This window comes from Rattus norvegicus, chromosome 19 (assembly GCF_021556685.1).
Source record: "Rattus norvegicus strain SHRSP/BbbUtx chromosome 19, alternate assembly SHRSP_T2T, whole genome shotgun sequence".
In the NCBI taxonomy this organism is placed as follows: domain Eukaryota; kingdom Metazoa; phylum Chordata; class Mammalia; order Rodentia; family Muridae; genus Rattus; species Rattus norvegicus.
This window is the reverse complement of record NC_141552.1, coordinates 21,586,573-21,607,126: the sequence shown is the minus strand read 5'-3', so window position 1 is coordinate 21,607,126 and position 20,554 is coordinate 21,586,573. Positions and strand designations below refer to the sequence as shown.

Below are 20,554 nucleotides of genomic sequence, written 5' to 3'. Positions count from 1 at the left end.
GCAGCTGCAGGGCTTAGGAGCCACAGAGCCCTTTAGGCTCCCAGAGCTGAGAGCATTGACCTTTGCCTTGTTTGTGAAAGAGGTGACTGACCCCTGTGCTCAAGGTGGCCTTTCCGTGCCCCTTAACCCATAGCATAGGTCTCTGTGCCATCCTCTCCCTTTGCTGTGGTGTGCACTTCCTGGTACATTTCCGTTAGCTCTTGACATTTCCAGAGCATTGGGTCTTGCAAATTGAATTTGCATGGCACCAGGAATAGACCTGATAGCAGGGTGTGGGACACTCCCTATGGGGACCCTGCCCAGGGGCATAAGCTTACTTTTCCAGTCAACTCCCTGAACAGTGAGCATTTGTGGGACAAGGTACTTCACGACATGACTTGACCTCTCTGCAGTGCACCCAATCCCTGCTTGGCTCAGATGTCCCCCAGAGAGGTTGTGTGAGTGTCCCCAGTAGAGGCAGCACTCTGTGTGGTGGCATTGACATGGCATCCAGGAAAGTCAAAACCAGAGGGACATGTCGGGCAGTTGGAAGCAGATGTCTGCGTCCATGGAGAGAAGGATGGACTAGACACTCCTACAGGGGGTGAGCTGAGAAGCACTTCCTTGGCTTTTTCACAGCCGTGTAGGCTGCATGCCATGCTGTGTATCCATGCTGTGCTGAAGCCCCAGGCTTTGAGTCTCCCACAGCTGCTGTGTCCTAGGTCCAGGGTAGGATTAAGCAGACTTCAGCAGGAGAAAGGTGAAAACCCTGGTTGCAGGGTGGGGATGGCACAGTCATAACACTCCTGCACATGAGGCCCCTGACTTAGAGCCATATAGCAGCTGTGACAAGCCAGCTCTGGTGACACTCATCTGCAATGCCAGGCCATGGGGGGTAGAGGCAGTAGGATCAGTTGTTTAATTATCCTTGGCTACACGGCAAGTTCGAGGCCAGCCTGGGCAACTTTGTCTATGACAATAAGACAAAACTAGGTCTTGACTCTGAGCATCACTGCCTGTACCTGGCATGTTGCCCCACCCCAGGTAAGAAACCCCTCTGTCCAGAGGCCATAACTGCAGGAGACCCCTGGCCAAGTGTCTATACAGCGCCCTGTTTGATTGGACTGTGCTGAGGGCCAACCACGCTCTCCTCAACAGGAAGGACATGGGAGAGGCTGTTTCTGTGAGGTCCCGGGCACTGAGACGGCCATTATAAACCCTGTCCTTGGGAAAGCCATGGAGACTAGGAACCCAGGGGATCTCTGCAAACACCAGGGCTGGAAGGGGACTCTGATCCTCTACAGCAGCTGCTCTCAATCTGTGGGTTCTACATCAGAGCTCCTGCACACCAGACATTTACACTACAGTTCCTCACAGTAACAAAGTTACACTCATGAAGTAGCTCTCCAATAAGTTTATGCTGGGATGACAACGACATGAGGAACTGAAATAAAGAGTCACAGTGTTAGGAAGGGTAAGAACCGCCATTGTATAGGAACCCAGGCATCTGCACTCGGTGTCTGGAAGTGTGATAGGCTAGACTTCACCCTCAGCGATGCCAGCATGTGGGCACCAAGCCCAGGTTCCACCCCAATGCTTACTGGATATGTGCAGGCCTGGTTCCATCAAGAAGTAATAAAGGGACCCTTGGTAAAAAAACACTGGGTACCAAACAGGTCAGGAAAACACACCCCCTCTGCTGCAACTCCTCTCAGGAGGGCTAGTCTTTCCAGGAGGCCCCGGCTATAACCAAACCTTGTCTCCCAGTGCTTGCCCATTGGTGTCTTGGCCATATTCAGATTTGAGGACTTTGAACAGAATAGCTTCCAGCAGATTTGCATCAATGAATCCAACAAGTAGTTGCAGTCGTACTTCACCCAGCACACCTTCAAGCTGGAGCAGGTGAGAGTGGACACCTATTCCCCAGCCCAGCCCAGCCATCACCCTGAATGTCAGCTGTGTCCCTCAGTATCAGCGGGATGGGGCCTGGGCACCATAGGTTCCCCAGGACCTAAAGCTATGTCCTTGAACTCAGTGCCATGCTCAGCCCTTCCAGCCTCTTTCAACCCTTCTGGAAGCTCAATTGCTCCTGCAGCAAGGCAGCAGTGTGCACATTCTGTCACGTCATTTGTGTGTGTCTACAGGAGGTCAGAGCCTGTCTCCTCTGTTCCTTTCTTTTGCTGTATTTGCCTTTCTGAGGAGGCAGCACCCACAGGTATGGGAGGCAGCCACATGCATATTCTGCAGCCATGTCTGATTCCTCTGAGGCTCAGTCCCACTTACACACCTACCCTCCAACCTCCCCACTCCATGTCACCCCTGGGGCTCTGTAAACCTTCCTGCTTTCTGTCTTTATATAATTGGTGACACTGCAGCCCTCAGTGGTGTCATACAGTGTTAGTTTGTCTTTGCACTGCCTGGAGGTCTGACTTAGGAGAATGGCTACCATTCTCATTCCTGTTCAAGGGTCAGAATCTGAATCCTATGTAAGGCTGAATAATATTCCAGCACATGGCTGGGCCATGTTGAATTTACACAGTCACCTATGGATCTTATATTTTGGCTTGTAAACACACACATATAAGACTCAAGTGACACCCAAGTGGGGAATTGCTGGAGTCCTCCATGGCTTTCTGAACTGTCTGAGAGACCATCCTGTCCACAGTATATAGGGCACCATCTACTCATAGCTCACACAGCATGAGAAGATTAGGGAGGGTTAACCTGGCTTCTCTGTCTCCTACTTTCTGCCACACTAGCCCTAACATCTTTCTGTATTGCAGTGAATGTTTAGAACCCAGGAGGATGGCAGCTTCCTTGCTCAAATATACCAAGTTCCTCCTTGCCTGCTTTGAGACTGAGTCTCATGCAGCCCAGGCTGGCTTTGATCTCACCATTAGTTAAGATGGCCATGAACTCCTGGTTCCCATGCCTCATACGTCTCTGAGTGCTGGGTGACAGGTATGCACCACTCTTAAGTCCTGCCACTGGGACAAGAGTGAGCAGAGCCAGCTCTGAAGCACACACTTTGCTGGTGTCAGTGATGACTGACTTATGATCCTGTCTTCCTTGCACATGGCCCTTCTCCTTGGTGCATGCCATCCTTCCTCCCTGTGACTCATGGGGGACACCAAGCCTGAGGATGTTAGGAAGAAGTTTACTTACTTCACTGGGTTGGAGGCTGTTAGATTCCTGCGTCAGTAGGTGAGATTCAAGCTAGAAAGTTTGTGGCATGAGAAACGGGAACAGAACTGGAATGGCAGGAACAATCGTCGCCTGGCTCTGAGAAGACCAGGTGGGCAGAAACTCATCGTTGGGCAGGTAGTGAGCTCAAGACCAGGCTGGGCATTGCTTAGCACATGTGAACAGGTGTGCTTACATGGACATGTGTTTCCCCCACATGGTCACCACTTATCCAGGCACGGTGAATACTCCAAGGAGCTTTTTATGTTTTAATATTGTGTGTGTTTGTGTGTCCATACATACATATACACACATACATTCGTACATATACACGAATACACGTACATGAAAGCACATGCATATACATGACTATACACATTCATGCTCACACACACATATATACACACCTACATGCATACACACATACACACACACATACACACACATACACACATACACACATACATGCATACACACATACACATATACATACACACATACACACACATACAATACATATACACACATACAAATACACCTATACACACATATAGACAGACATATACACACATATACATATACACGTATACACATACATGGATACACACATTCATATCCACACGTACATACAGACATATACATATATACTCACATACATGTAAGCACATGAGTGGAAGCCAGAGGACAGCTTGTCCCTTGGTTCTCTCCTTTTTACCACGTGGGTCCTGGGGATTGAGTCAAGCTCATCAGACTTGACAGCAAGCCCCTTTAACTGTAGAGCCCTCTTGTTGGCTGCCAGTCACCTCTTTCCACAAATTCTATCCATGGTGGGATGTTTAGAGTTGTTATTCTCATGATTCCTTCAGCAATAGCGCAGACATCATTTACACTGCATTAGGAGTTATAATTCACGTAGATGTCAGGAGAGCTGGAGGCGTGGATCAAGAAGAGAGCCCACTTTCAATGTCATTATGTGGTATTGCCTTAGGCCCTTTCATACACTCCCCTGGCTTTGTCTGAGTATATGTTTGAGGGATCTGTATGACTGTGCAAAGAAGTAAGAGATAGGGCTGGGCCACAAAATAGGAAAGTACTTGTTCATCCAAAAACAAAAACAAAAAACAAACAATCAAACAAACAAAAATAGCTCTAGGGTTAAATATTGGTGCTAGTACTGAACTACACAGCCAGAAGGTATTTTTCTAAGTAAATAACACAATATTGGGGATGACAATATGATCAAATATCCTACAACATAAGTTTGCAATATTACCTACATTCTATAAATCAAGTCTGACCACCGTTTTGGTTGTTTCCAATCATGTCTGAGTGCATCATCTCGGGAATCCCAAGGAAAATCAGAAATGGGTTCTTGAACCTGTTGCACAGGGCCAGTATAGACCTAAATACCACAGAGGAAACCTTGATTCTTATCACAAGGGATCATTCACCATCCCTCTTGTCACATAACTTATGACAAGACGTCACCTTTCCTAAACTTAGCCTTTTTCCCAAGTGCTGCAGAAAGGAAGATCTGGTGTCAAGGGGTCTGGATTCAAACCACAGGAACACTGAATTCATTTAAATAGGTGTAGTTTATTAATGCACACACCAATGCAGTTCAACCAGAGCAACAGCTCACAACTGTGTACTGGACATTGCTAGGCCCAGCTCATTGCAAAATCCACATGGGCTCATGCACAAGTGTTGGAAATGCTTCGGTCTATGGCCCTGACTCAGGCCATTTTACACATAATTGTTCCTATTTTCCTTGAATCTATTGGGTCCTATGTGAAGAATACACTTGGGGAACTTGTTAAGATTAACAAACCTCATAACATACAAAACATAACAGGGTATGTGACCAGCACCACACAGTTCAATGTCAGAGTTTTTTGTTCTTTGTTAGTGTTTTTCTTGGCATCCATGATGTGGAGGCGTATTACAGAACAATAGGAAAGAGCTGGCTGCTGTGTAACAAATTCGCTGCTATTAAGGTAGGTATGGGGGCAAGACCTCAGCAGTAGCCCTTAAGATGGGAAGGAGATGATGTGTTTGATAACTGAAAGGAGCTGCCTCAGCTGTGTTTCTCTGCCTGCTCAGTGCCCATTCAACATCACTCTGTCCCTGAAGAGGAATTCAAGGTCTGCCCCCTGCTGCCTGTGAGCCAGGACTAGGCACAGAAAGGCAAGGCCACAGCACTGGTTTCCAATCCCTCAGTAATGCTGGATTTCCAATAATGTACTTGTATACACAAATACAGTGTGGTAAGTTGCAATAGATACTAATCATTTCTCACATAGGGCAGCAGTTGATTAACTACAACTAATTCTATTAAAAAAAAGAAACCTGGCTCTTGTAGAAATGTACAAAGAAATATCTAGGATGGTGGGGGATGAATTCTGCCATGGACTGAACTCGTGGAAGTGGGGTTGGGAGAAAGATGCATGGTTAAATAGCCCACCAGGTTCACATTGTGTCAACTTGATTTAATCTAAGGACAAAGAAGTGGAGTATCTCTGATGGCTTCCTTCTAGTCCCTTTAAAGCATCACTGGGGTTTGAACTCAGAACTTCACACTTCTTGATGGGGCAACTACACTCAAGGAAGCTTAAGACTGTCATAGGCACAGTATTATGCTATATATACAGAGTAGATAATACTAAGATGTTCAGATGGTGATGTCCATTTGTATGCACTCTTAATGTGGACCTAAAAAAAGAGAGATCAAGGTCCTTAAAATAGAAAGATCACTTCCAGTTGTTTTCTACCATTCCAAACAGAACGACTGGTAGGGAGAGAATGGTAAATAATCGAGAATTCGTAGATGATGCTTTGAATGAAGTGTGGATTTCTGTGGTGGTTTAAAACAGGGTCTCAAGTATCACATGTTGCCCTCTACCTGGCTGGCCAGGATCACCTTGAGCTCAGATAAACCTCCTTTCAGTTTGAAATAATTAGGCTTAAAAGAGTGGCCTCCAAGGACTGTGCACACAGCATTAGCCTTTCACAGTTGAGGTGTGTAACCCACAACTATAGTTTTAGCCATGTTTTTCCATGTCTACCAGCTATTTCAGATTGTTGCTGTTCTATGCCTGACAATCAAGGATGCAGAAAAATAACCTGATACAGAGTAAGGACATGGTGATCACATCTTTGCCTCTTCCGTACATACTGGATGAGGTTTGTTAAAATTCCAATATTGCAAAAAGCTTTATATAGGGCCCATCACATTAAGGGTCACTATGCACTGTTCTATCTAAAATGGCCTAATCAGAACTGACTCCCATATAACACTTCCTGCAATCCTCATATGAGAAGCTTGAGCTTTTAGTTTTGACTTTGTCTTTTCTCGTTCTTTCTTATTTTTTGCTATATAAGTTGAGACAAAGGTAGTTAAGGCCATGAACTTGCCCCCAAAATTTGAACTACGGATGTGATCAATCAGTGTTAGTGGGTGCATTCTATAAAGTATTCATTTTTTACTATTATAAATGTGTTTTACTATGATAAATGTGTTACTACTTTTGTGTTTGGTGTGGTGGCCATTTCCCAGTGTACAGGTGCTGGGACCTTGCTCTATCCACTTAATGATGTTTATAGCCTCATTTTAGACATTTCTGTGCACCCTCTATATCTCTTGTTTATTTTATTTTTCTGATAGAAGCTCATGGTACATCTTACTCAGGCCTGTGATCAGTGCTCCTTTAGCGACATTGGTGCAGAGAGCAGAACTCCACAAGCAGCATGAGGTTCCCTTCACTGGTGTCTCCAATATTGCATTTTCCTCTGCCAACTGGTCTCCACACTTTTCCTAGCACCTTAAAGACTTCAACTCTTTCTCCTAAGGAATTTTCTGGCAATTGTTGATTGCTAAGCACATGACTTCATGAGTGTTCCCCTAATACACACGCATGTTGTAACCTACCATGTAGACTATTTCTTGATGTGATATAAAGCACCTGTACATAATGAGACAGGAGAACTTTTGACTGCATATTCAAGCTGGTGTGAAATCTCAGGAAGGTTTAATGGCTAACATTGGTGAATGAGGACAATTTGAGTTAGGATGAGACATTTTTTGGGAAAGATTTGAAAGGAAACATTCATTTAGATGCATAGGAATTACTAAGGTTTTTATATTCAAGCCTTGAGGAAAATTTGGCTTTGGAAGCAGGAGATGCTCAGTGGCTCTGCCCCAGGAAAGTCTCCTGGAAAGGGCCCCTCTGCTTATGCTCAGTACAGGGAGAACATTAGCAGGGAGGGAAAGTCTGCTCCCCATGACATCTGCTGTCCCTTCTTGGACATTCTATTGTCTCCTAGAGAGTTCTGGAATCCTCTGTGATGTCACCAGTGTTGTAGTGACAACCAGTGCCCTAGTTTCTCTCAGTCTGAGTCTGGCAGTTACAAGCTAAGACATGTTTTCCTGTCTTCGCAAGCGTTTTGGGAGGGGGAACGTCGATTCTGGAGAGACTAGAGTGAAGGAGTCTGGCCTTTCATCTCAAAGTAATGATGGACAAAGACAGCACTTCTGGGGAATGTGGAGTAAGTTCTGGGCAGTGTATTTTGAGCTTCCTGCCAGGGTGGCTGCAGGCTTACGCTGACCTTTCTAGCAATGGGCCACAACAACTGGAGCATCTGAAAAGGAATTGAATTTCCATGAATATCACAATTCCTGAAAGTCAGGATTTCAGAACTTTAGTTTCCCCATCCCCACTGGGAGGATATGGTAAGGCCAATGCTATTATACTGTGGACTTCTGGTCTTTACTTTTCAGTTCATTTGTTCTGTTACATTGATATAATAACACCATCAGTGGTCTTGGAGGGTCCACCTTTTCTGAGTTTAGACAGGGCAGCAATGTATTTAACTATCATTGCTTCTTTAAATACAGTGGGTATCTGACAGTAGTAACAGGGAGAGATTGTGCTCCAGGCAATAACCTTATGTTCTTAGACCTTCTCTGATTTCTTCTAACTGGCAGGGTCATCGTTAGCTTTATATATTAGAGTGTGTGTTACAAACATGTTTCTAAAATACCAAAACTATTTGGATCGTGTAGACAAAGATTCAGCCTGTAACCTATTCGCACTTCTGGGGCATTTGGTATTTCACATAGAGACACTGATAAGTCTGTTGAACATATCCTCCCCGGAAATGCGTTTTAAATCCAAAGTTGTTGGCTTAGAGTATCAGGGTAGGGCATCTGAGTGTCTCCAATCACTCAAGTTTTCTGGATGGTGAATTTATCATCTGAGTTCTGAAGCCACAGGAGTGAGGGTCCTGAAACCAAGCTGTACCCTGTTCAGCTGATGATAATCCTGGAGAAGCCATCTCCGTGGTACATGTAAGCACGTGATGTCCGGCATAGGGAACACCTGGCTGCTTATGTCTCTTGGTATCTATAGAGTAGTGGGAGAACTGAGATCCACTGAGGAGGCCTCTTAAGCATAGACCAATCGCCTAGCAGTGACACTGGGTTCCTGGCTTATTCTCCTGTTTAGGCCTCACTGAGGTCTATGAACACTCTATGCATTCTCCCCATGCAGGTTCACTTGTGTTCTTCTACCTACAGACGCTGGGAGAGAAACATCATCCCCTGGCACTGAACTAAGCGAGAATCAGGCCAAGAAGGAAAAGGAGAGGCTGATTAAAGAGCTGCAGCTCATTACCGAGGAGAGAAATGACCTGAGAGATCGCCTGAGGTTTCTGACAGAGAGATCCATGAAGAACAGGTATGAATCGCTCCAAATGCTCTTGTTTCATTCCTGGGTCTGCAAGGTCACCTTCTTATCCTATTAAGGTTTTGGGTTCTAGAAAGCTGTGCCTCCCTAACCACCCTGTGCTAAACCTCACCTCCCATATAGTGGAGATTCAGAACCTGACCCTTCCTGAGGAGTGAGATTGAAAATGGACTCATCTGCTTCCATTTATTTTAAAGCAGAACTTGTGGTCTGAATGAAGAATTCAGGGATAAAGTCAGGGAGAGTGAGTTCCCAGTGTGCATTTGCAAAGCCCTTGACAGCTGGTGGCTTTGCAAGATTGTAATTGCAGTGAGTTTATGGTGAGTCTCTGTACTTGCTAGGCAGGTGACTGAGTGCTGGAAGATCCAGGCAGCAGCCTGGGGTAATTTAGGACCCACCCTGAGTTCATATATTCCTAAATGCCGATGTTCATTGTATTCTATCATTTGGGGCCAGGTCACACTTCAGGCCAAATCCATATTATGAAGACCTGGAGAGAATGGAGGAGGCGGTCATGTCAATTCTGCACAACTTAGAGATGGAGAACACTGAGGTCCATGAGAACAACCATAAGCTGAAGAAGGAGATTACCTTCTCTAGGTAAGTCCTGGTCAGAAAGGCTATCACTTGTGGAATGGCCATTTCTGACTTTCTTTGTTCTGGATTGGACGGTCTTCAGCTCTGGTTCTATCTCTTGTGCTATTTACCCATCAGTGTTCCAGGGTCATTAGGACTCAGTTTTCAGTTCCATAAAAGACTGTTCCTCATCCCAGGATTGTCGAGGCATCTTCAAAAGGCTCTAGAGAGAACAGCACTGATTGAAGTCAGCAGAAGTTTATTAGGCTGACCTGGACCTATGGTGTCACACCAGGTTTTACAACACTCAGTGCGTGGACCACATGGTTAGCATGACCTTCTCTTGGTTCTACTGACCTCTTTTGAGGGTGTTGGCCCAGTACTAATTCATGTTGCCCCCATGCATTGGGCTTTCATGGATAGTTGTGGATCCATGTTCTTTCTCAGAGGTGTGGACACTAATTGGTGTCAGGCCAAGCAAACAATTTATTCTTCCCCGAATTAACTCTTTATGTTTTGTGCAGCAGCCTTATATGTATCAAGATGCATTTTATTAAGTCTTCATGGGTATCTGGGACCTGGTAGAGTTAGTGGGACTTGGGAGTAGGAATGGGAGAAAGGGGCAGCATGATCTTACTATGCAGACTGTATTTCCAGAAACCTGCTCAGCCAGCTCCTGATGGAGAACACAGGTAGGAAGAAGTTGGTCCTACTGAAGCAGGAGAGCAAGGAGGTACATCTTGATTGTGCACTGAACCAGAAATATTTGGTTGACTTTAACAAGAAAGATAAAGACCATCAACGGCCAGAACCAGCATTATCAGATAGGGACCTGTTACCTTAACAATATCTGATAAAATTTGCCAATTTGATACATCTTTGCTTCTCTTACCACCTTTCTAATTTACACTCACAACCAGCCAACCACCTCATGTAATGGAATTGTTCATTGCTCTGCCTATGCACAAGTATTCTGGGAAGTTAACCACTTTTCAGAAACTGAATTATTGTGCAAGCATATTTTGCTGCTCTTTTTGAAGCTGCAGTCTAGAAATGGTGACAGATGAATAACATATCATATTATTGCATATCCATGTGATACATTGGATCCTATGTAGAGTTTTGAACAAGTTCTTGGTTCTTTGACAAATGACACTCTGTGGTCATGTGATCTCTTGTGTAGGAAGCACCTTTGGGATAAGAACCAAGTGCAAATGTCAAATTAGTACTTGTCATTGGCTTTATCCTTGGTGACATATGGACATCTCCTTTCTTCCTGCAACCTGATGAGGTCTCTTGCCATTGCCCTGTTCTTGTTTTGCACTGGTATAAGTCTGGGTCCCATATTGTCAGCCCACATTACTGTGAGGCTCTCTGGAGATTTTGCCCTGCCCACAGAGTTAGCAACAATGATATCACTTAAAATGTCCATGTCGACTGTCCAATAGAACTGAGGTGGTAGAAGGCAGCATTCTGACAGCTGGCTTGCATTTCCCCACCAAATCAGTGTCTGAAAAACTGCCTTCCTCTCCCAGGTCTCAGAAAGTGCAAGAGAGCTGGAATTGGACACACAGCAGTAAGAGAGCTTCCCGAAGAATAAGTTGCTTTCTCAGGAGTCCCTGATGACCAACATCCTGAATGGTAACAACATTTTTTGGATGAGTATTCATCCTCTGAGTTAATTTGTCATTTCTTAGAGACGCTAAATTTATATACCACTAAGCCAGCCTGACTGATTGAAGTCTTACTTTCTTCTCAGAAAACAGCACTTGAGAGACAACTTGGGGGACTGCCTTTCATTATGTGGGCTAGAGGAGAAACAGCAATACATCTGTGCTTCTAAATGTTCCTTAAGAATATGCTTTTAGAAATATTTTTGTTATGATTTTAATTGAAGTTTTCTTTTTGTTGTTTCATATTTATATGTTCTTGTTACTATTTTTACTTTCAAAGATTTTTAAATATTTTTATTCATTTTAATCCTGTTTTGTTGTAAAAATGTATTTGTTATGAATAAAAATTGAATTCTATCTCTTGACTCTTAAGACCATCATTCTTACTCAAGGATTCTGTCCCCTCCTGTGGACTTAGAACTGACAGCTACACATGGATCTCTGCATGTTCCATGGATCCTGGGCTAATAAGTGAATTCAAAGTCACCAAGGGGTACTCAGTGTGACAGTGTCTTTTGTGTGGAGAATGTGGCTGTTCCTCGGACACACACTTTATGATGTAATCACTGACACACTTTACCCAATTGTTAGGGTCCATGTGGTTCTTCTGAGAGAGCAGCAGGTGCTCTACCCTGTGAGTCATCACCACATCTCCTGCAGGTGGCTTTTGTTATTCCACATGAGGTGCTGTATTAGGTGGACAGGATCACCTATGATTAAATAGAGAGATCTCAGGAGATGTGTGTTCACAGGGAACTTACTGAGCTGTGCGTGCTCAACGTGTTAGGTTGCCAGGCATCCCTACAGGGCTCTGGTGTCCCCACTGCTCATTGTGGGTCAGGATCGTCCTCCAGCATCACTTAGTGTCCATATTAGAGCAGATCATTCACCTGTTATCAATGATGACCATATGTATTCTGCACATCTGATAAAATACAGAATAGAAACTAGCTTCTTGTAGGCCAGCTTGGCATAATCAGTTTTTTGATTGTTAGCAAGAAAATTATTGTAATCTAAGCAGTTTAGGAAGGAACCTCAAGAGCATCCATAGTGAATGTAGCCTGCAGCTGTGAACACAGGTTTCTTTTGGAGAGCAGGCCTGTGCAAGCCCAACCTAGGTGGGACAGTTCAAGCTACCCTTTTTCCATGGCCAATCTGGGATCGTATTGAGAATGTATTTTTTCCAGGTGACTGATTTCCAATTTGTGGAATTCATCTAACTTGCTCAGAGTGCAGGTGACTCAGAGAGTTAAAGTACAGAAGAACCAATCCAGTGTGTCCACAAAAGCTTGCTGTCACCCCAGGGCTTTTAGAAGCTCAGCAGCTAGAGAAGCAATGTAGTATTTGGTTATTCTCATGCTTAGGTCTAGTCATTCACTATAAGCTGACCATGACACAAAAAGTGTCATCTGTGTCAAAACTAGTTGTAACTAGATTTACACCACACTATCACATCACTACCGTATTTGAGGTTCTCAGTTACTATCTAAGAACCTGGAAGAAGCCTGGGTCTTGCTACACAAACTCATAATTTATGTCTTCATGACACTGTGTGCTTTGTTCTGTTGATGCTACCATTGGCATACAATACCTTGGATACTTTGTGCTGACATCTGTGACATGAGACAATAGTTCATGTCATCCTATCCTGAATAAAATGTCCTTAGAGTACAGTGTAGTGGAAGGGGCCTTCTTTTCCTGTGAGATAGCAAAACATTTCCAGTCTTCAGTCAAGTCTGACAGCCATTGTCCAGTACCTGTCTTGAGTTGTCCACATTTTCAGCTGAGAGTCTTCATCCAGGCTGCTCTATAATTCTGTAGAAGATTAATAGGGTTCCAGCCCTAGGATTTAATTCAGTGTGACTGCACTTGCCGAACATGCTCAAAGCCCTGAGATCCACCCTAGCCCTCTGTGCTTTAGAGAAAGAAAATAAAGAACCACATTGCAGTTGAAGTTTCTCATCCAACAAAAGGAGAGCCTGCATAGGGCCTTTAAGTAACTCTAAACCCCAGCTTCTGCCCACAGCTCCCTCCATCAATTCCATGATTGGTGTGTTTTCACTACTACTCACTTTCTTCTGTGTGCAAAGAATGTGCACCATGTCAGTAAGTGTGTGTGTATGTGTGTGTTTGTGTGTGTGTGTGTGTGTGTGTGTGTGTGTAGTCCCTAGTGAAAACTGTCGAGATACATGCAGACTCATGCTACTACTGTCCCATGGCACCTTGCAGGGAACCCTGAAATGGTGGCTACTTTAATACAGTCTAAACCGGTGTGCATGGTTTCTGTAAGGTCACCACTACAGAGAGCAGGAAAAGCTTCAGTAGTCACATGGATGTGATCAATCAGTGTTAGTCATGCCCTTCCAGCATGGTAGACTGCAGGTTGTCTGTCCCCAGCACTTTGCTCTCTTGTGCCCAAACAATGCCAAGGTCAGGGCCGTTGAGCCGTGAGGCAGAGGCTCACCACCCTCAGTGCTGCCTAAGACCCCTAAGACTGTCTCTTTTGGGTGTGTGCGTGCTGGACACTCATGGATCCTGAGATCTCCGCAGCTGAGGTGAAACAGTACCGGAGCCATTGCAATGTGGGCACACATTTGGTTGTGGAGCTGGGCCACTCTTTGACTTTTGGTGAGTGGAGAGACAACTGTTGGCTGAGCCTTTGGTGAACCGGATGGCCCCTGGCCACGTCAGCAGTCAGCAGTATCAAAGCTGAGCAACCAGTGTTCTATGTTCCATTTTGTCATCGCTGGTCAGTGTTCTGATGCCACAGCACATGGCTGGTCTCAATCTCCCCATGTGACCACAATCCCTAATTGATATGGCCTCCACTTCCCAAGTGCCACTGGGATTTCTGTAGAACCCCTAAGGCAGCAGCAAGCAGGAGTTCCTGGCTATTCCCTCCCTGCTCTCTGGATCTGCAAGTCGTTCTGTGTACATATGGCTATTCCCTCATAAACCCTTGATGCCATGATACCTTAATAAACACTTGAATCACGCCCTTTCTTACAGAGACCCCATAATGGCCAGTTTTCAACTGCTACCTGACACAATCTATAATCACCTGGGAAATGAGGGACTGTGTGGATCAGACTGGCCTTTGAGCATGACTATGCGTGGCTGTGTTCACTGCTCTGGGAGATGCCAGACAGCCTCTTTTCTGATCCTAGAGTCCCTATACCCAGTCACTTGTCCCCTCTACAGCCAGACCCTACTTCTGCTCCTAGGCACTGTCTTGGACTTCCTTCCCTCAGGTGGCTTCTCTCCTTTGGTTGCTACAGAAACCTGTTATGAGGAAAGGAACAGGGAGTTAAGAGTTCAAAGCCATCTTCCCACTGATGTTCTTTCTCAGAGGTCAGTGGGACACTTAAAGAGTTTTGTGTATACATTTTATTAAGCAAGGGACAATCATGCATCAGATACCGGAAACTAACAGCACATCTACCGGACCTCCTTCAACACCTGGGCATCTCTTCTGGCCTGTGCTTCTGTGTGCTGAAACCTGGGGACCAACTTCCTGTGGGGTTTCCCAGGATGACTATGCACATTACTACACTGGTGTAAATCCTCAAAACTCACAAGCAGCAACAGGACCACCACAGGAACGGTTCTACATCAACAGATACCACCGACCAGCAAGCAGAAGCATGGGAGGGTGGTGCTGTGGCTCACACACTTCTCTTTCATCACTAGGGCAGGTGAGCCGCTGAAGAAAACAAGGAGGCAGCAGGATGGAAGAGGAAAACTAAAACCCAGTCCTTGTATTAAACACCCAAGCACATTCAGACTAGAAGAGAGAAGTTTGCCAAGAATGAGGGCCACTTTGGACATCCATCATCAATAGCCCTGGCTGTCTAGGCCAGCATCAGATCCAGCAGTCTCCAGGCAGCTTTCCGCCAGGCCCTCAAGGGTGCTAAGAGCATTAACCATGAAAAATAGAACAAGATCTCGGCCTCTTGCCTGACTGACAGCCAAGCATGTGTATGCCCTGGCTATGCTCACGCTGGGACCCCTTCTAGATATTAAGATATAGAGACCTGATAGTTGATTAGGACCCTGTTCGAAAAGGAAGACACCGGATATTTCCCTCTGGCATCCATATGTGCATGCATGGTTGTACAAGCTGGTAGAATCTCTCTCTCTCTCTCTCTCTCTCTCTCTCTCTCTCTCTCTCTCTCTCTCAAAGTTTTGAAGCACAGCAGAAGAATCTCTGGGACTCTAAGCCTGAGCAACCTCATCTGTGAGCCACAGCTTCTGTGTGAGAGCTCCTTTGTGTGAGAGGGGTAGGGTGACTGAGGAAGTTTGCTGGTGTCCATCCCTGGCCTGCATGTGCATGCATACAGAGACATGGACACATGCACATGCTGAGTACCCCTCATCCAATCCTGAAATCTGAAAACATTGAATTTCAAATCCAGGCGTTCTCCTAACCTACACCTTCCCTCAGGAATTGGAAATGAGGCCTTGCAAGAATCCTCAACCAGTGAGACTGGCCCAGACCTTCTGAGATCCATTCTGCCCCAGGAGAACACAGCAGGTGGTATCAGGACAACACAGAAACTCAAGACTCCAGCCTGATGCAGGGACCGCCTGCTGGGTTAGAAGACTCAGCATCAGGTTCCTGAAGGAAAACATCACCTCTGAACACACAGGGTCGCTGTGGCTATGCCTTCAAGGCATCTTCAGCAGCAGCTTAAATGGGCTAGAAATGACTATGGGAATCTGCCTGCAGGGTGATGTGAGAATCCTTTTGCTCAGGCTTGATCGCTAGATGTTGCCACAGAAAACCTTGAACTCTTCTTGGAGTACAGTCCAGGCAGAGGCTGAACACAAAACATTCTGATTATGAACTGAGTTTAACAGGTAATCCGGATCCTGAAGGCCACAGGCCCAAAGGTCTGCACTGCAGGGGTGAGGCATCACTGCAGGGATGACCACACAGTGCAGGGGTGAGGAGTCACTGCAGGGATGACCACACAGTGCAGGGGTGAGGAGTCACTGCAGGGATGACCACACACTGCAGGGGTGAGGTGTCACTGCGGGGATGACCACACACTGCAGGGGTGAGGTGTCACTGCAGGGATGACCACACACTGCAGGGGTGAGATGTCACTGTGGGGATGACCACACACTGCAGGGGTGAGATGTCACTGCAGGGATGACCACACAGTGCAGGGGTGAGTTGTCACTGCGGGGATGACCACACACTGCAGGGGTGAGGTGTCACTGCAGGGATGACCACACACTGCAGGGGTGAGGTATCACTGCAGGGATGACCACACACTGCAGGGGTGAGGTGTCACTGCGAGGATGACCACACAGTGCAGGGGTGAGGTGTCACTGCAGGGATGACCACACACTGCAGGGGTGAGGTGTCACTGCGGGGATGACCACACACTGCAGGGGTGAGGTGTCACTGCAGGGATGACCACACACTGCAGGGGTGAGGTGTCACTGCGGGGATGACCACACACTGCAGGGGTGAGGTGTCACTGCGGGGATGACCACACAATGCAGGGGTGAGGTGTCACTGCGGGGATGACCAGCAGTATCCCAGCCTTGGCCTGGGAATAGCCATTGACACCCACACTTTCTGGGGCAACATTGTCTCCTGAGGATAGAGTCAGGCCAGGAGCAGCAACTGATGTTCACGAGGGACAAACTTTCTTCACCTCCTGCCCATGCTGGCCCTAGGATCTGGGCTTTTTTGGTGACATGAGTGCTGAGCCTCCCAGGTAGATGGGTTTTCAGGGGTCAGGTGGTGATTGTCACCAAAGATATCCATAAGGATAAGTCATACTGTACTAATTCCCATATTAGATCCCTTCTCACAGGTCACAGAGGCCATAGTGGGTCCTAAATGTGGAGTCAGGTTCCTGTGCACTTTTGAGGAGACTGGTCAAACATTTAGGCTTCGTGATATTTTGTTGGCATTATTTTGGGGGGATTTTATTTTTACTGTTGGGGCCAAACCTGGGGCTGCCATGTGGAGGGAAAACTTTGCCAAAGCTGTAGATCATCCCTAATAATAAACTCCTGAATTCTCCCAATCCTGGAACTATCTAGGTCCCTCACATGATGCAACCTTTGGGGCATTCCTCACATAGAATCATGGGGTGGACTGCATCCCAAAGAGAGACAGTGGGAAAAATTCCCCAGTGTCTCCCTGTGGCTGTGACGATGGGAGTGCTGACCAGTGGAATGCAGGCCCCATGTGAAAGCCTTTTGGTTTCTACTTGAGTGGAATCTTCACCATGCCTTTTTTTTTTTCTAGAAACACAGGTTGCCCTGGAACTTACAGTCTTCCATCACCCTGACTCAGTTTCCCATGACTGGGATCATAGGCTTAAATTACTATGCCCATTTTTCTTTTTTGTATTTATAAATCTGCTAAAAAGCCAGAAGGATCCAGAATGTAAAATGGTGCGGTCCAAGGCATTTCCAACAGGGGATTCTTGACCTAGGAGTATCCAGACTAGTGTTTATTGAGTGGCTACTTCATTCCCATAACAGCTTATATTTGACAAAGAATTCCAAGTTGTGATATGACTGGGCAGCAGGTGATATCCCATACAGCAGGACTGACTCAGGTTGTAATTAAGGCTGGAGAAACTTACTAGGACCCTGGTAATCCTACCACCCTGGGGCCTTTAGATAGCCTTAATCTGATCTTCCCCTCTGTGCTATTAATCAATTGCTCTTGAAGGTAGATTTGAATTTACAGTCACTGTGAGGCAGGAGAATTAGGACCCTACAGTCACTCTGGCCTCCATAGGAAGAGCCTGTTTCAATAGTAAAAGAGGTCACCTGTGAGTTCTTACTGTCTTCCCTGAGGCCTTACTGCTGGAGTTAGACTAGCTGTCTCACCAATTGAAGTAGAGAGCAGAATGCTGGTGCCTTCTATAGTGAGGACTAGTGACAGATGGTCTATGGAAATTCTAGAAAGGTCTACAAGTATTTATGTCCTGTGCATGGGAACTGCTGGCTTCCCTGTGTCCTTTGCCTTTATTTTGCAGTCCATGGGGCACCTGGAAATGTCCCCAAACCAGGCTGTACACAGGGCCTGTCCCGTGACTCTCACTTGCGCTCAGAGCCTGCCTGATAGTCATAGGTCTGACAGAGCCCTGACACCTGCAGAGACCACTATAAGGGACCCTGCAATCCCCATACTGCCCATCAGTGTCTATAATGTCCCTATACGACACTGAGACGGTCTAAGCTCCTTCCCATCTTTATGCTGCATCAGAATCTGACCATTGCTACTTTTGCTCCTCTCATACCCACACTAGAAGCCCTGTACCCACACTAGTCCCAGCTGGCCTGTTGCCTACTGACATCTCATGGACTCTGCCCCAATATTCCCTCTTTGCCTGGGTCCCTGCAACTGTGTCCAGTTCTGGCTGCTTCCCTGCCTCCCCACTTCCATTTTCCAAATGGCCACATTGACACATGGGTTTCTGGGTGTCCCACTCCTCGGATGCTGGGAACAGGTTCCTTCTTTGCTGTTTGAATGGTTGTCCTAACACTGGAGGACCTTGCTTCAAGTAGTGGCAGTCAAACCTGGTGCTGATCGCGTCAGATCTGTCCAGGCTGTCTGTGTGACTGTGGCAATGCGCCTCTGTTTTGGCTGAGTGTTATTTACCTCCCTCATGGCCATGTGATAACCAGACCATGAGCATGTTCATTGTTTGGAAAGAAGGGTGTGGAGGACATATGCTCCTCATCCTAGCATTAGTGGAAAAAAGACATAGGCAGATGATGCATTCTAGACCATCCTGGGCTATAGAAACTCTGCCTCGAAGAATGCAGGTGGAGCAGGGCTGGGGTTCAGTTGGTTGCCTAGCAGCCTACCACATTGAGCAGGCACTGCTCAACCACCTGTACATACACATCTCCTGAGACTCTCTCCTAAATGGGAGGTGACCGTGTCCACCTAGTACAGCACATGCCCTGGAAGGACAAAAGCTACCTACAGGACCTGTGGTGATGACTCCCAGGTTAGAGCATCTGCTGCTCTCTCAGAAGAGCCACATGGTCCCTAACAATCATCTACAATGGGGAATGCTATTCCCTCTTTTGGATCATGAGGGAAATGCACTCAGGAGTGGCCCAGACATACATTTGAAAAAAAAAGATCCATTGAGTTAAATGATAAAAATAAATATAATCAGCAACAATAAAAAACACAGCATATGAATGATCAAGTGAAACAGCACCTATAAAAACCTATTTCCCAAAATGACGTTGATGGTCATTATCTTTGTGGTTTAATACTAATGCTGTATTGTAAGAAAAACTGAGGCACATGGTTCTCGATTAGGATTATTCTATATTCCTTTGTGAAAGTTGTCATTTTTTCTGCAGCTCTACAGGCATGAGTGTGTGTTACTCAATATCTGGTGCACACAGTCAATAAGGAATGTGTGTTGTAGACTGATATAGACTAGGATGAGCAGAACACATGACAGCATGGATACAGTATGTCAGTGATTACATCATAAAGTGTGTGTCCATAAAAAAAGTCACATTATCCACACAAAAGACACTATCACCCTGTGTACACTTTGGTGGCTTTGAATTCCCTATTTACCCATGCTGCCTGGACCATGCAAAGATCCATATCTAGCTGTCAGTTCTAAGTCTACAGGAGGGGAAAGGACCCTTGAATAAGATGGTCTTAAGAGTCAAGAGTTACAAATCAATTTTTATTCATAAGGAATACAATTTACAAAAAACAGGCATAAAATGAACAACTAAAATGGTATAAAAAATGAAAAACAGTAACAAGAATATATAAGTATGAAATAACAAAAAGAAAACTTCAATGAAAATCATAACCAAAAACATTTCTTAACAGCATTTTCTTAATGAACATTTAGAAACACAGTTGTAGTGCTGTTTCTCCTCTAGGACAAGACGTCAAGGCAGTCCCCTCAGATGTCTCTCAAATGGTGTTGTCCGTATGAGAAAGGAGAAGGACCTCAACCAGACAGGCTGGCATACGGATACATAAATTTAGGGTCTCTATACACTGAGAAAATTATCTGAGAAGAAGAATATTCCCCCAAAAAGTCTTTGACTGTGAGGATTGTCGTCACAGGGAACTCCTGAGGAAGAAACTCACTCTTCAGGGGGCTGTCTTCCTGGGATCCGTCCTATGCCATGTCTCCTGCAGTTTCTGAGACGTGGGAGGAGAAGGCAGCTATTAAGACACTGATTTGGTGGGGACATGCATACCAGCTGTCAAGTTGCTGCCTTCTGTCCCCTCAGCTGCATTGGACAGAAAGCACTGATCTTTTCACTGAAATCATTGCTGATATCTCTGCAGGCTGGGAACATCACCAGCAACCCTCACAGTACTGTGGGAGAACAAGCTGCTCCTCAGACTCTACCAGTGCAAAC

General features: G+C 45.8%; 1 protein-coding gene across 2 annotated transcripts in view; it reads left to right on the top strand.

Moving 5' to 3' along the window:
• The window catches only part of LOC147999092 (uncharacterized), a 127,081-nt gene extending 115,569 nt beyond the window's left edge, over positions 1 to 11,512 (top strand). For both annotated transcript variants that reach the window (XM_087596090.1, XM_087596091.1), the window contains exon 9: positions 11,242 to 11,512. The gene's annotated coding sequence lies outside the window, so the exon portion shown is untranslated. The remainder of the gene's footprint in view (positions 1 to 11,241) is intronic.
• Positions 11,513 to 20,554: the final 9,042 nt, after the last annotated feature.